The sequence below is a fragment of the Platalea leucorodia genome, assembly GCF_965183815.1.
Source record: "Platalea leucorodia genome assembly, chromosome: 7".
NCBI lineage: Eukaryota > Metazoa > Chordata > Aves > Pelecaniformes > Threskiornithidae > Platalea > Platalea leucorodia.
The window spans coordinates 11,561,196-11,575,473 of NC_138829.1; the positions used below are offsets into that span (position 1 = coordinate 11,561,196).

A 14,278-nucleotide genomic window follows, 5' to 3' on the forward strand; every position below is an offset into this window, starting at 1 on the left:
GACCTGGTAAATGTTTTGTTGTCCTCACCCTCAGAAATGATTAATCAAGTGCATAAAAAACAGTTTACATGGTGCTGCCCACAGCTGGCTCCTCCGCTAGCGAGGACCGTTATTTCTGATCTTTGCAACCCAGATGGTCGCAATATTCCCTTACGCTACAGTTGCTTTGATGAGAAATAGATTTGAGCCTACAGCCATGTGTGAAGGTGCAACAATGTGCACACTAAGAAGCTCATTTAAAAGCAACACCTATTTTGTTTCCACAGAGCAATTTTTCCTCCCCTCCCCCTTGCTAATTCATTCTAAGGCTGCCCAGGCATTTTAAAACCCAGCTCTGTTTCCACTTCAGAGATAGAGTTACCTATCTCCTGAAACACACAAACACCTTCCCATCCCAAGCCTGCTACTGTAAAGATTAGTCAAGAGATTAAATCCAGCCCTGTTGTAAACCTGCTATCAAGAGTAATGCCATGCAGTAAAACTGACCCAACTTCACACACTCTTGTTGAGCTCTCTAAACAATTAAGGTTGTAATGAAATCACAGCGCAGCCAAAGGTTTATTTGTATAATTATTTTAAGTGAAAATATTTAATTTGCTTGTTAATAATGAGGGCACACAAAGCTAGTAAGTCAGCCATCCAGCATATGCGAGGGGTATCCCCAGATCAGTACTCCTTTTTAAAAATGTATTACTTTATGCCAAGCTGCAATTGCTCTCTAGGAAATGAACGTCCTATTAGAAAACTAACTAATTCTGGTTTTAATTACAACACACATCAATAAAACTCTTTTAAGAAGTCTTGGCACTGGCACTTTGACTCTGCTCGTTATTCTCTTTCAACTTTCAAATTCTCCCTTTGCTCTGAATTCAGAAAGTCCTAAAACACTGCCTAACGTCTGCAGCAGCAGCAGCACAAAATTTATTTCATTTTCAGCTTCTGGACTACTCCTGAAATAGCCTTTAACCTACCTCACAAGACACAATACGGTGTTGACAGAAACCATTGTGAGTATATCTAGCATCACATCATTCCACAGCCAAAAGCCATTAACAAAAGTTGCTTTTTCCACAGTAATCTAAATTATTGTGTATTTACTGACTTAAAGGGAATTCTCAGCGTAAGGAAAGCTACTCCTGCTGCTGACTGAACGATAAATTGCACTCACATTAGTGAACCAGTTTACAAAATCAAATGAAAGACACTGTTTCATTTTTGTCTCTTTTCTCTTTATTGAGGTTTAGATCCTGGTAAAAATGCCTTTGAAGTTGCACCATTTGCTTACCCTCATAAGCAAACCTCCCAGAAGACGATAATACTAAATTAACAGATATTAGTCAGGAAAAGGAAGTAATTAGTATTTTAGAAACTTTTTTCTAACCCTTCAGCAGAGGTGCTATTTGTTAGACTTAAAAAATATAAAACTCAGTGCTGTGAGCACTGTTAAGCCTCAGGCAAAACGAAGGCCATACAGTCTATCTCCCAAAAAAAACAAACAGCACGGCGCTCTGCAGAAGCCTTTCCAAGGGAGAGCCCTCTGAGCAAATTCTTGCCGAGGCTGACACACAGCATCTATTCAAACAGCCCCAGAAAACAGCACTTTCCAGCACTGGGTGCCCCGTCCGCGGCCAGGCACATCCCTGGGCTCGCTCCTTTGATCCAAGTTGGGCACACAAGGAAGCACCTGCAGGTCCCAACTGCATGAGCCTCATCTGGCAATGTTTAAAATTGCTATCAAATGTCAAAAGTTTCAAATAAGCAATTAAAGCGAATTACTAGGTGAAACAGGCTTCTCATTTAAAAGAAACTACTTCTTTTGATGTAAAGAAAATTAATGACCCCAATTCTAGCTCCATAAACACAGTTTACAGTGTAAGGCAGATCAGAGTCAGGCCTGTCTTGCAGTTACAAGGAAATCAGGTGGATGCCATATTGGGGGGGGAGGGGGGAATAAAATTTTAAAAAATTATTTATTTAGAAAATTACACAAAGCAAACCATATAACCACATGGTAAGCCAAATTCAAACCTTCTAATTTATTTATAGTTTAAAAAAAAAAAAAAAAAAAGCCATCTCATTTCCAGTGCTTGTATTTTGCCAAGCATTTACAAGAAGCCTTTTAACCCACTCATCCAGCCTCTGTGATCCCCAGTTTGCATCTGTGGCCATCCTCCTCCAGCACCTCACTGAGGGCCCAGCTGTACGGTTAGATTACTTTTATTTTTCCACTCTGTGCGACAAAAACACCTGGCTAATGGTTGGGCGTGAAGGGCAGAGGAAACACAAGTTGCTGTTAAAAACATTAACCATAACTTAAAAGTTAAGCCAGCCCCATTAAAGAGGTTTCACCACCCAGTGACAATGCCTGGTCCTAGGGAGCCCCCGCTTCAGCAGCTCGCGTCCTAACAAGGCTGGGGTGGAAGTTACACTCTCATCTTTTACAGAGGGAAGAAATAAAACTTGAGTGACCAAATGTGTTAGACACACACGTGGGAGGGGGGGGAAGCAGTTAAAGCCATCCTTGTTACAGCTCCGCCAGCAGAGAGGCCAGACAAAGACGGTGTGCAAGTCGCTGGGGGGATTGGCACAAAAATTAAAAATACAACATACAAGCCTCTATTCCAAACAGTGCTCCAAAACCAATTTAGTCTGCTGTGCTACAAAGAAGATGACTCCTTTATTCCTGCACAGCATAAATAAACTATGCTGTCTTTGTCACACCTACTTTCCAAATGCTGTTCTTACCTTCTGAACAAGCAGGATAAGCAAAATACTGTGATGCTCTAACATTCACAGCTTTCCCTCCTACTACCGAAACCAAAACCCTAATTTCAGTCTCAGCTTGCTAACTTTTGCATAGAGATTTCAGATATTCAAACATCACAGACTGTTAGAAGGGTAAAATAAATGGTCCTACTAGGGACAACTGCACTGGGGAGCCCAGCAGCCCCCAGCGAGGTCAAGGCACAAGACAATTACATGTACTTATATGAGTAAGAATTTTCTGAAATGCCTGAATTTACCACTGTTTTTCAGCAAGCAGTCCTTACAGACACAAGCAAGCTTGCAAACTGCTGCTGCGAGATTAAACACACACATGCAAATTGTCCACACAAGGAAGAGCACATGGACGTGGTCTGCAAGTCCTTCCAAGCTCAACTGGGCGGGATGGTAAACTTGGGAAACGAAGACTGTGCTCCCACTAGAACACAGGGCAAAGCACCCGGTTAGTTCAACACCAGCTGCATTTAGCCTGGGAGGCTTTATCTCTCAAAGTAGAAGTAGGGAAAACGAGCTCAGATTTGAAAACACATCAGCAACATATAACAGAAGGAAACAGTCATTTCTATGATTCTATGATTTTAATTCATGCTCCCCTCTCTGATGTATACCTCAACTGCTGCATTGCCTCCCTGTGAAGTCCAGCAAGGACCAAGCAGGGTTTCAGCTAGGCAGGTAACACCGATGTGCTGCATGTGGGGCACACAACAAAACCCCTATCTCACAACTGTAAAATACTAACGGCCTTTGAAACTACAGACATACTCAAAGCAACTGGGATGTGGCCAAAGAGCAACAGTTCTGAAAAGCACCTCTGCAGCTTAGGCACCAAAATCATAGCCAAGTTTTCAAAAGCATGCGACACCAAATGACCTTGCTGGAGCTGAACTCTTTTGAAAACCTGAAGCAGTCTGTCAGTGATACTGCACTTAAAAAATTAGATTCTTTTGAAATTTTAGCTCAATCTGCAATTTCCCAAGTATTTAAAGTTCGCAATTAGATCATTTGTTTAGTTAACAAGGAGTAATAGAGAGCTTTTCCATTGCAAAAGAGAAACAAAGCTTTAAATCTTACCTGCAGCTACTGACTTGTAACTCCCAAACCAAGCAAGAGGAGAGGACGCAGAAAAGCATCTGGATTCTCACTTAAGAAGTCCCTGAAGTAATACCCACCCATCTGTAACCTAATCCCTTCAGCGAGGAACTATCCACAGAGTGCGAACAAACGATGACGAACAAATGATGAAAAGTCAAATTGCCAACAACCGTCCTCAGTAATTACCTGCAATTCTGCCTGGCACTAGTTTCTGCAATGCAAGTGTATCTGTAGCAGTATTCTGAATTAAATTAAATTCTTGATATAAAGATAATTAAAAAGAAAGAAGAAGAATCACTGAATGTCACACTGAAATATATACTTAAATACAGACCTAGGTAAACAACATTTTTAAAGGATGGTTTGGGAGAAAGGAATGTACTTTCCCAGTGCAGAAGAATCAATGTTAATGATTTTTTGTCTTAATTGTCTTTCCAGATTTCTGCCGTGCTGCTTACAAATTAGTTTTTATCTTACATGACATTGTGAAATATCCACTAATATCTTCTATATTGACAAATACTTTGAAGGCTGATGCTTGCTTTCAACTATATAGCAGTCATTGTCAGAAAAAGAAAAGAAAAAGAGAACACTATACTCAGCAAAACCAGAGACTGCTCAATGAAATCAAGGAAAAAACAGTGCTAATGGTTAATTTTTATTTTTTTTAAAGAAAAGTTTCCAAGTAGCTCACTGTCTCAAGGGAGTGAAAATATGAGCTGTAAGTCTTCAAGTAACTCATGTTGTGAATTCATTCGTTTACTGACCTAATCTTATCAGAATATAAACAATCAAGGAAAAACAAACACACAAAGCCTTCACAAAAACAGAATTCATGAGAAGTCCCATCTCCTGAGGGTTAAGGGTATCTGGAACTTGCAGTGTAACTTTGCCGTCCTTGAAAACAGCCCTCTGAATAAGCAGGAGAGCAATCCGCATTTCCAAAGTGAGCAAAATGCACATGCATTAAAAAACAAATAGATGTATTTTTAAGGCCAAATTCCAGCCTGCCTCTATACCTGAATGTCTCGCTACCTTTAGGCGGAAGATTAATTTAAGCCACTGGACTGTAGTCCTCCTCCCATGCTGCCCACCAGCAGGATTTCTTCAAATCTCCAATGCCATTGTTCTGTTTGTAACCACAACCTCAGGTACTGCACACAGACATATCCTACTGACTCTACCCAGCTGAGACTCAACCCAATTTCTTCTCATCTTTGGCATCCCAAAGAGTTTAAAAAAAAAAAATCCAAGCACATTTTCTTACTTATTTTATAAGTATACTGCACCTCTTTTAAACAGCGCCCATCTTTCTAACAAAAGTCAAGCAATACGATAAATCTGCTAAAACACGCATGACCCCACACTAAAAATGACTGCAGCGTGTTTAGTTATTCTGCAGCCTCCACTGAACTCTATTTATTTCCATTTCCTGCCCACTTTAATGTACTTCAGTGGCCCGCAGTAAAGTTAAAGCAATAGGTGTCTGTCATAAAGATGAATAGTGCTATTGGAATGCATAATACAGTGGAAAGAGGAAATGAGAGCAATCTGGTTTATTTACATCTCAGACTCCCATCAGCACCTCAACCCACCTCCCAGTGGTTTCAGCCGCCTTTCCTGTTATCTTGCTGTATAGTCCCCTGCAATGATTTGGCTTTTAACCTCGCAGAACCAGAGGGTATAAGCTGATCTCCCAGATTTGTGTTCATGAGCTGGCAGAGTATTGGAGGAAACAACAGCCATGCAATGTGTTTAATGCAAAGAAAACAAAATAAAGGTAGTGGTTGCGATTGAAAATAATTAAAGACACAAACAAAACAAAAGACCGCGAAGAGATCTGCTATCACAGTTAAATTTAGATCAACACAGAGGAACCTGACTACTTCTGAAAAACAGTAATTACTGTATCACAAAATATTACTTTTAATCTCCTTTCTTTATGATCTAATTAAACAGATACTTTACTTGCCTTTGGAAAATGTTTTTCTTAATTTCATTCAATTTTAACATTTGGTGTATTCTATAAACTACACATCCAAACCAGTATGTAATTTTGTGCTTATTTTTAATAGTGTATGACTTCATTTAAAAATGATGACTTTTAATTTGCATGTTTATTGTTGGGTTTAAGTAATCCTTTAATTTTCCCTCTTGGGTCTGTGGCTTACTGTAACTTCACAATGCAAATTCAGTACTGTTTTTGTTCATATGAAAACATCGACTTCCAACAGTCATCTTTTCCTTCTCTCTCTCCTTTTTTTTTTTTTTTTTTTTTTTTAACCTTCATCAAAGCATTATCATTTTGAACAGCAGCAAGTGTTTGGGGAAATAGTTGCATACTCATCAGCACACAATACTTTGGTGCCTGAAAAGCCTTTGTTTGACTATTACTTTCAGAAATAGCCACTTAGCCAAAGTTGTCTTTCAGAAATTCAGACAAAAACTTTTGACAGAAATTAGACACTTTTATTTAAAAGATAAATAGCTTTCCATCCTTAACTATTTTTCCTTGAATCCAGAGAGTAAATTTTGGTTAGCCTATGAGTATGGTAAATCAGATGATAGAAACTCTGCCTATTAGACTGCATAAAAAGTCACAACTTCTCTTTCCTCTTAAAAGCAAACTGAATACTTATGAAAAGTGTTAGAATGACTACTCTGGAAACCGATGCTCTCTGATACCTTCATCACATCGAATGCTACCTATTCCACATACAGTTTGAGTTCAATCAGGCTGCTCAGATAATACCATAGCTCTGAATTTCAGGACAGGAATGAAAATCAGAGAACAGCACCCACTAGACAGAAAACATGCTGCCTTGTCAAAATGCCTCAGACACATCACTTCTTAACACCATTGTATTGGAAACAAAAGGATGTTTCCACTATTACAGTTATTTAGGCAACAGCCCATGTTTTCAGAATGACAAATTGCAATGGTAAGCCCTGTGAGATGGACTCCACTGATGAACTCGGGCCAGAGACCAGCAACCCAGCCCAGACAGCCCAGTGGATTAGGAGAGGAGTAATGCCCCAGATGAGATCTTCAGCGTGTTTAAGTGATCGTAACTGCATTTGTCGCAGTACAACCGTGCCCATTTGTACCAGACAGACCTTTAATGAGGGAGTTCAAGAACGTCTGGACACCAGCCGCAGTGAAAGCGACTCTGGCTTAGAAAAACTGGATAGGAAAAAAAGCACTTGGAGCACTCAGGACATCTGTATACAAACCCTACAACTGTTTCAGTCCAACCATCTGAATCCAATTAAAAGAACGCTCAGCGGCAGAAGTTAGGGAGTGGACACATTTTCCAAATGAACATCATTAGCATAATGTAGATTTAAAATCAACTATGAAAACCAGTGCTTGGCATTGGATCACACCCTCTTAGTGTCTCTTTCACTTGCTCATTTTATCAATTATTTGTTTGGTAAATGAATACTTGAGGACCGTACCGAAACGATTTAGCTTTCACAACCGAAGGGCTGCCCATTGTGCACTCCTTTTGCAAGCTACAAATTGCTGCATATAGTGCACAGTTAGCACACCAGGCAGTCTGTCTCCAGAAACAAAGTGGATTACACTTATTCTTCATCTTAATTAAACTGCCACTGCCTCAGTTTAACTGCTTCACCAAAAACTGACTTGTTGGCTGAAAAATTTTGGGTTTACATCTGAATTTAAGCAGTACTGTAGTGGGTTAGACTTCTTCCTTTTTCTCCTTGCTTGGACTTAATCAAGAAAAAAAGAAAAAAACCCTAAACTTCTAAGCAGCGACAAATAGAAAAGGAATGATGAAGTGTATTTCTAATTCCTCAGCCACAAGCAGGCCACACACTGCCTGAAGAGTCTGCTCTAGTTCCTTTGCTTACTAGGTGGCACACATGTGAGACACCACCTCCCTCTCCAATCTGTTCATCCCACAGCAGTACTTTAAAATGGATTCTTGGGAGGCTTTTTTCAATACCACTCTTCAGCAGAGGAACTTCAGCAAGTAAATTCACAAATTTGCCATCTGCTACCTGTTGGAAAGTGGGGTCCTGGCGCCTCCAGTATCTCTGGGCTTGGATGGAAGGAAGGTCCATGGTTGTCCCTTGGTTTCAGTTAAGATGCTGATGCACAAAAGTAATTTTGCTGGCCCACCTTGCATTAGAAAGAAAGGACAAATATGCAGATCCTAAGGGATATCTACAGGTGGGGGACATTGCCCAAAGAATCAAATTATCCTCCTATGGAATCTCATTAGGGTGAAGTATGATCTCAGCCATATAAACAGCAAATGGAGACAGACCATTTGAGGAGTGTCTATAGGACAAAAAGCAGTTTAGAAAACAAGAATGTTGTGAGAATTTCAAAGGAGTGTGGTTTATTTAGTTTAGAAGAGAGAAAACTGAGCAGAGTCTTCCAGTACACAAAAAGTAGTTACAAAGAGACTGATGACCAATTACTTTCCATATCCACCTGGGAAAGGAAAATAAGAAATCATGCTACTTTTCAGCAAAGATGCCTTAAGAAAAACCGTCAAAGGCGAGTGAACACTGGCAAGTGCTACAGAATGATGTTTAGAAATGTCGTTCCTTTGTGACAGGTTCTGAAGAGCAGGTGAGAAACATCCTTGGGAGGTGATCAAGAGACAGGTGATCCCACTTCAGTGGAGGAAGCTGGACTACTTTTTAAAGATCTGAAGATCCTTTTCCAGCCCTACATCCTTATGATCCTAGTTTTGGAAAGATGAGTAACACATCTGTAGACAGACTTCTTGTTCAAGTGCCAAAGACAGACAAGGAATATAGACTTCAAAATATTTTTCTCCTTAGATGACTATTCAGTAGCCTATGCTACCTTGCTCACAGCAAGTTTTCCAACTTGCATCATTCCTGTATTAATTCCATGCCTCTTGTCCTAGTTGTAACCCTCTGTATTGCCTTGAATAATTCTTTTGCCAAATACTCACAGCCCATCACCATGATATCCAAAACATTCTTTATCATTAACTATAATACATATATATTCCACTTTTAATCTACCCTTACAGATAAAAAGTACAGAATTGTTACATTTCATTCCCTACAGGTTCAGGGAATAATTTTAGGAATCCAAATTAGATGCCTAAATTAGATGGTGTAAGTCCAACCACTCCTATCTGTCCATAACATTCTGGAAATAAACATAATAATCAAGATTGATTAAAACCTCAGAAATGAGAATTGGGAAGGGAAAAAAAAAAACCACAACCACCAGAGAGTACTAGTTGCATTACAGTAACTAGACTATCTCCTTGCAAAGGTTCAAAAAAACCTCATTGCAAAGCCCACTAAAAGGAGCTGCGAAGGAATGCAAACTAGCTATTCCATATTACAAACGGAAGACAGCTCAGGGTTTCTGATGATACACCAGAAATGTTTGTAACAGGATGGCATGAGAAAGATGAAACCATAGCTATCTGCAGGCTTATCTGTCCAGATTTTTCTAGAGGCTCTGCCATCAATACATTTCACAGCATCTTCAAAAAAATTTTTCTCAGTAAACCTGTTGTTCCTCTGACCTTGAGACATTTCTATCAGATATTCAGGAGTAACAAATAATCACAAAAAAAAAGGTATGGTTTCCCCCAGGTACCCACACAAATGACAGATGGACAGAGATATCAAAAACCTACATATAGATGCTGAACAAAGAACAATAAGGACTAGTTACTTAAAGAGCTCCTGAAAACTTAAAATAGCCCAGTGTGTTCTATGGCTATAATTTACTTACAGACTTCTCCTATTTCAACAGTTTCTTTAGATGAGAAGTTCAGCACCTAGCACCACAACATCATGGACCATGCATAGTAGCAGCGTCATAGTAAGACACTATGTACAAACACAGCAAGAAGATTATTATTAGTAGTGAGATACTCTTGTTGCTGGCTTTGTTGATCCTGTTGGTCTTCAACAGCCACTACCTGAACAGTATTAGATAATCCTTATCTACAAAACAACTTATTTCTAATAGTCCTATGTCAGATGAATCAATTGCTTTGCATGAGCATACTCTGGCTTCCCAGAAGACTACCACTTTTTGCAAGCTGGCTGCTACCCTTTGATAGTATGGTCTTGTAACAAGCCTTTCAATGGCTATACTGCATTGTGAACAATAAAGCATGTATCCAACCTTGAACCGTTAAAATACCTGACTGGACACCAAAAGGCATTGTACATTTTCTACGTGACCTAAATAACAGGCAAGAATTGCCTTTTTTAACCCCTTCTCCTTCATCAGCCCAGAAAAAAAAAAAAAAAAAAATCACACTTCTGTGTGCAGGACAACAACAGCCCTGTGATTAACACCCACCTGTAATCCTTATGGCAGCAATGGTGAGAAGCCTTGCAGTGGTCCTGCAAAACCTGTAAGCTGTGCAACCTCTCCCCATCCAAAGGGCTGGTATAATCAAAGAGAGGCAACTCCCTTTGCCTAAGGTCTCTCTTCTACCAACATAAATCAATGTGATTATGCCCACAGGCAGACAAAAACCCACTCCACCCATGCTCATAGCATCTTGAAAGCCATGTTAGTAGGGTTTATAAACTCTGCTACAACACAGGATATAAACACATTAAACACATGGGCAGAGTGAGCTTGTATGTGCCTATAACACACATACATGTAGACGTGCCCACAGATGGCTGGCTAAAATACCTCTGTAAACTCTTTCAGGCTCCTCACCACAAAAAAACCCAAAAAAAACCAAACCAAACCAAACGAAAAAAAAAAAACAAAAAAAAAAAACCACCCAGCCTTAGCTCCTGAGACACACAAGCAATCAAATACCTGGCATCAACTTTCAAAACCCTTCAAGCCAGATCCCATTCAAACCAGCAACTAAGAGATGAAAGGCTCTAGATCGTCCTACCAGTCACACTTAAGGGCTCTTAAACATTTACTGTATCCAACGTTGCTTCTATAGAAATTCCACAAACGTAGACAATGCCTAACATCATAGGATACGTTTATGTTTCCATTCAGTTGAAGGTACTACATAAAAGGATGTTTTTATTTTCATTTGTGTTCTGGGACCTTGGAAAAGAAGCTGCCTCATCACCTGCTGGAAAAGGCCAAGTACAGAGGAGGAAAGGGTTCTTTTAAGAAGAGAAATTACAGCCCCAGAGTGAGACCTGGACTCTAAAGAAATCCATGGTAACATTCATACTGAATGCAAAGTCAGTATTTTCTCCTCTAAGTTCAAGCATCCCCACTCCTGACTTCAAATCAGCAATAAACTCTTTCACCCACCTGCCTCTCCATTTCATAAAATGCCCATAAAACGCACGTTTGTAGTTGTTGGGTGATGAGTTAAGTTACATCTTGGCATGCAAATTTCCCCAATCAGTTTAAAATGAAGTTTTGTGGCAGTAGATAAAGTTGTGTCAAGTTTGCAGTAAATCACTAAAAAAAAAAAATATACATGCTACCCAAGTTGCCCTAATATTACAGATGTAAATACACATTTCAAACCAGAAAACTGTGTGTAACCATGCCTTGCTAACATCCTTATAAAATCTGACAGGTTGTCAAACAGCTCCCATTGTAGACAGTGCTGAAGCTGTTCTACAGATCATTAGAGTTAAAGGCCAGTGAAGATAACCATCTTGTCCAGCCTCCTGCATATCACAGCTCTGCTAATTTCAACTAGAAGAGGCAGTGACCCTGATAGGCTTATTTAATGAAAACAGATGATGCTTTAGTATTTTAGGAAACAGTCAATTTTATTTGAGCCCACTTGTCTTCCAAAGCCACAGTAATTCTGAAAGAATCATGTTTTTAAAGTACAAGGTATATGAATGAAAAACATACAATCAAACAGACAGGGACAGCACTTGAGGTGACATAAATCCAGAGCTGACACACTGTTCTTTGCTCCTGGGCGAGTTTATATCAGCTGGGACAGAAATTTTACTCTCTATGGTCAACTTGAGAAATCCAAGTGGTTGACTCCAGGACTCTCAGCTCTATCCCAGACACTGACTGTGTGCTGGTAATATTTGATTTACACTTGCAGCTCTAGTCTCAGAGAAACCCATTATGCAGGATATGCTCAAAGACATGTGTTTTACTTCACAAGACCGATGCTGTGATTCACAGAGAAAACCTGCACAGAAGGCACAGACTGGAATGTTATTGCTCCAGCTCCAATCAGCAAATAGTCACTGAAATAAATGAACATCAGCATCTTATGGAAGTCCCTGCATGAGGAAGCTGGGCAAGATTTATTCAAGACCACAATCTCAGGAGCAACTCATCAGAATCAAAGGCAAGCCAAAAAATAAATAAATGAAAATGGGACCAGCTAGAATAACAAAGCAGCACGGCCAAGGCAGCAGCCACATGACAGCCAGAGGCATCTCCAAAGCAATCAGAACAACTGTCCGCAGATCTTGCCAATGAGCCAGATGCTGCTGCTGGAAGAAGGCTTGTGTTGATAAAAACTCAGAGATGCGAGATGCTTAACACCAAGAGCAATCAATCTTCATGATTCCCATGTGGCTGCCAAGCTTTGCTATTATGCCACAAAGAGATGAAAACAAACTTCATAAAACACATGTAGATTCTACATGACATCAAACTCCTCCCACCCTCCCCTTACTACTCGGAAACAAACCAGCAATTTGGGTGTAGCTATAAATGACCTGATGCTTTTCCTGAGTTAACAACAGAACCAGGAAAGAATATCGTTGGCTAAACAGCTCACTGTGCACACGCTGCCAGAAAACCAATGAACTTATCATACCGTATAGGAAATTCCCATCTTCCACACCAATTAGTGACCCAACAGTGATTGATTTTATAATCCCAAACTTGACTTACAAAGTGACTTCCTCTGGGGCCAACTTTCCATTACCCAGCGTGTGGAAAATTGCATACAGTCAGTGCACTACGAAAACCAAGGAAAAATAAGTGTTATTTAAGCCCCAATTCTACCATGCCTCCACATTCTTGCTTTCCTAAGGGAGATGCACTTTTGACAGTTACTTCCTTTCCCTGCCCCAACATCCTATCTCCACCATACACCAGCTGGGCACTCAATCAAAACAGAAACAACAACAGGAACTAGCAGCTATTCATTACAATAGGATCAAAACATTTCTAGGCACTAGTGCTCCGCCAAGTCACTGTCCTTGAAGACCCTGCCGCAATCCACTTCTTCCCTCCCATCGCAGACACCATTACCGAAAGTGGCTCCACTTCAACCTGAAGCACCACGTATTAAAAAATCATGGCTTTTTAATCAGAAGCCACTCGGTAGCAGGCAGTCACATCTCAGAACTGCAGGAGGCAATGAAACTGGGCAGCAGAAAGGTGAGAAAATTAACTGGCCAACAATACAGGCCAATGTTTATCCTTTATTTTAATCAAGCTAACATTAGCTCCAGTCTATAAAACCAGAATTGCACCGCACGCTAACTACCAGCATAATCACAGAAACAGCACTGCAATATGATTACTGGACGCTAATTATATCTTATAAAGAGTTAAAGACAATCAAGTACATGTAATAAAGATTTATATATAGTTTTTCACTGACCTGGAAAACAGCTTCATACACTAATAAGTTAACATTACTGCCAGGAACAAAGCAAACAGTTACATCTACATGACAAAGTACATGGAACACAAGAGCCAGATGTTGGGTCCTTTAATCAAGGAAGCAATTATTTAATTCCTGGGAAAAGACTTTCTCTCTCTTTGTTCCATCAATACATAATATTGCTTATAAAAGACCCAGTCCTGGCTCCATGGCCTGGTCTGGGTACAAATATGCAGTATTGCACAGGGTCATGAAACAAGGGTCTCCTTTTCTTGCCCATGCAGTTGCTTCTGGGCAGTAAGCACAGGGCAACTGGAGACATCCTCAGACCGCGTCCACATCTCCTCATTCCACGCACAACAGTGCAAACCCCAAAGTGGCTGCCAAGAGAGACTGCGCCTCCCCTCACACCTCTCCAGGAATGCTGGTCCTCCATAGGTGAGCATAACAGGGAACACTAGGGAGCTGCCCACACTCTCCTCCAGCTGACCTCCAACTCCCAGACACAAGGAGTCCCTTGGCCACCAAACTAACGGCTCCCCTCTCCAAGCACCACTGAGAACCGCTGGTCTTTGGCAAGTCATTTTGGCCATACCCTTCTCATCCATCGTCCCTCCTCCCAAATGACAACAGCCATCATCTCTCACAGGTGAACACACAACAGCCACCATCAGCAGCCACCCAAAGATCATAGAATGGTTTGTGTTGGAAGGGACCTTTAAACATTATCTAGTTCCAACCCCCCTGCAATAAGCAAGGACATCTTCAACTAGATCAGGTTGCTCAAAGCCCCATCCAACCTGACCTTGAACACTTCCAGGGATGGCGCA

The 14,278-nt window shown here is 40.5% G+C and overlaps 1 protein-coding gene across 1 annotated transcript in view; it reads right to left on the bottom strand.

Moving 5' to 3' along the window:
- KIF26A (kinesin family member 26A) overlaps nucleotides 1-14,278 on the bottom strand; it is a gene marked incomplete at its 5' end in the record, with an annotated part of 102,483 nt that overhangs the window by 67,109 nt on the left and 21,096 nt on the right. The gene's annotated exons all lie outside the window — the stretch shown is intronic.